Below are 2,500 nucleotides of genomic sequence, written 5' to 3'. Positions count from 1 at the left end.
CAACGCTCCGAGCCATCGTTGCAACGGCGGGTGCCTCCGTGGGGGGCGGGGGAGCCCGGCGGCACACCACAACCACAACGTGCTTGCTAGTGTGCCTAGGGGATGGCAAGGCAACGTGCATCTGGCTGGCATTGCGCCCAGCAAGCCTTTGGGCAACTCGAGTTTCAGCATCACGACTCCCCTCCCCCCTATAATAGGCTGCCGAGCCATTACCAAAGTGCCACGGGTAGACGTCCTTTTCCGTGAGGAGACATACTAAAGGAAAGTGCTCTAGAGGTCGAATTTTGACGCCGTTTTTTGCAACAACCTCTAGAAAAATAAGAACTTTCCATCCTCCAAATTTGGTGAATTTACACCGTGCCGATTTTTTTTGACGATTTTTTTACCGCCCGGAATGCCGGAAATTCAAAAAAAATGAAAAACGGAGAAAACCTGCGATTTTTGACCTGGATTTTTTTGTGCAGCCTTCACATAATATTACCAAGGTTCCCTCAAAATTTCACGAAAAATGCACGAGCCAATTCTGAGATATGAAAATTTGGCTCCTCCGTTGCAACGCTCCGAGCCATCGTTGCAACGGCGGGTGCCTCCGTGGGGGGCGGGGGAGCCCAGCGGCACACCACAACCACAACGTGCTTGCTAGTGTGCCTAGGGGATGGCAAGGCAACGTGCATCTTGCTGGCATTGCGCCCAGCAAGCCTTTGGGCAACTCGAGTTTCAGCATCACGACACCCCTCCCCCTATAATAGGCTGCCGAGCCATTACCAAAGTGCCACGGGTAGACGTCCTTTTCCGTGAGGAGACATACTAAAGGAAAGTGCTCTAGAGGTCGAATTTTGACGCCGTTTTTTGCAACAACCTCTAGAAAAATAAGATCTTTCCATCCTCCAAATTTGGTGAATTTACACCGTGCCGATTTTTTTTGACGATTTTTTTACCGCCCGGAATGCCGGAAATTCAAAAAAAATGAAAAACGGAGCAAACATGCGATTTTTGACCTGGATTTTTTTGTGCAGCCTTCACATAATATTACCAAGGTTCCCTCAAAATTTCACGAAAAATGCACGAGCCAATTCTGAGATATGAAAATTTGGCTCCTCCGTTGCAACGCTCCGAGCCATCGTTGCAACGGCGGGTGCCTCCGTGGGGGGCGGGGGAGCCCGGCGGCACACCACAACCACAACGTGCTTGCTAGTGTGCCTAGGGGATGGCAAGGCAACGTGCATCTTGCTGGCATTGCGCCCAGCAAGCCTTTGGGCAACTCGAGTTTCAGCATCACGACACCCCTCCCCCCTATAATAGGCTGCCGAGCCATTACCAAAGTGCCACGGGTAGACGTCCTTTTCCGTGAGGAGACATACTCAAGGAAAGTGCTCTAGAGGTCGAATTTTGACGCCGTTTTTTGCAACAACCTCTAGAAAAATAAGATCTTTCCATCCCCCAAATTTGGTGAATTTACACCGTGCCGATTTTTTTTGCCGATTTTTTTACCGCCCGGAAAGCCAGAAATTCTAAAAAAATGAAAAACGGAGCAAACGTGCGATTTTTGACCTGGATTTTTTTGTGCAGCCTTCACATAATATTACCAAGGTTCCCTCAAAATTTTAGAAAAAATGCACGAGCCAATTATGAGATATGAAAATTTGGCTCCTCCGTTGCAACGCTCCGAGCCATCGTTGCAACGGCGGGTGCCTCCGTTGCAACGAAACCAGCCAACGATGCACCTAACCCAGCATCCGTTGCAACGCACCCTGCCTCCGTTGCAACGTGCCCAGCCAACGTTGCACCGTCCCCAGCATCCGTTGCAACGCCCCCAGCCAACGTTGCAACGCGCCCTGCCTCCGTTGCAACGCTCCCAGCCAACGTTGCAACGCGCCCTGCCTCCGTTGCAACGTCACCAGCATCCGTTGCAACGCGCCATGCCTCTGTTGCAACGCGCACGGCCAACGTTGCACCGACCCCAGCATCCGTTGCACTGCCCCCAGCCAACGTTGCAACGCCCCCAGCCAACGTTGCAACGCGCCCTGCCTCCGTTGCAACGTCACCAGCAACCGTGGCAACGCGACCTGCCTCCGTTGCGACGCCCCCAGCCAACGTTGCAACGCGCCCTGCCTCCGTTGCAACGTCACCAGCATCCGTTGCAACGCTCCCAGCCAACGTTGCAACGCGCCCTGCCTCCGTTGCAACGTCACCAGCAACCGTGGCAACGCGACCTGCCTCCGTTGCAACGCCCCCAGCCAACGTTGCAACGCGCCCTGCCTCCGTTGCAACGTCACCAGCATCCGTTGCAACGCGCCCTGCCTCCGTTGCAACGTCACCAGCCAACGTTGCAACGCGCTCGGCATCCGTTGCAACGCCCCCAGCCAACGTTGCAATGCCCCCAGCTTCCGTTGCAACGATCCCAGCATCCGTTGCAAAGCGACCTGCCTCCGTTGCAACGTCACCGGCCAACGTTGCAACGCACCCTGCCTCCGTTGCAACGCCCCCAGCCAACGTTGCA

This window comes from Arachis ipaensis, chromosome B7 (assembly GCF_059453495.1).
Source record: "Arachis ipaensis isolate K30076 ecotype BB chromosome B7, ASM5945349v1, whole genome shotgun sequence".
Taxonomy (NCBI): domain Eukaryota; kingdom Viridiplantae; phylum Streptophyta; class Magnoliopsida; order Fabales; family Fabaceae; genus Arachis; species Arachis ipaensis.
This window is presented reverse-complemented; position numbering follows the sequence as displayed.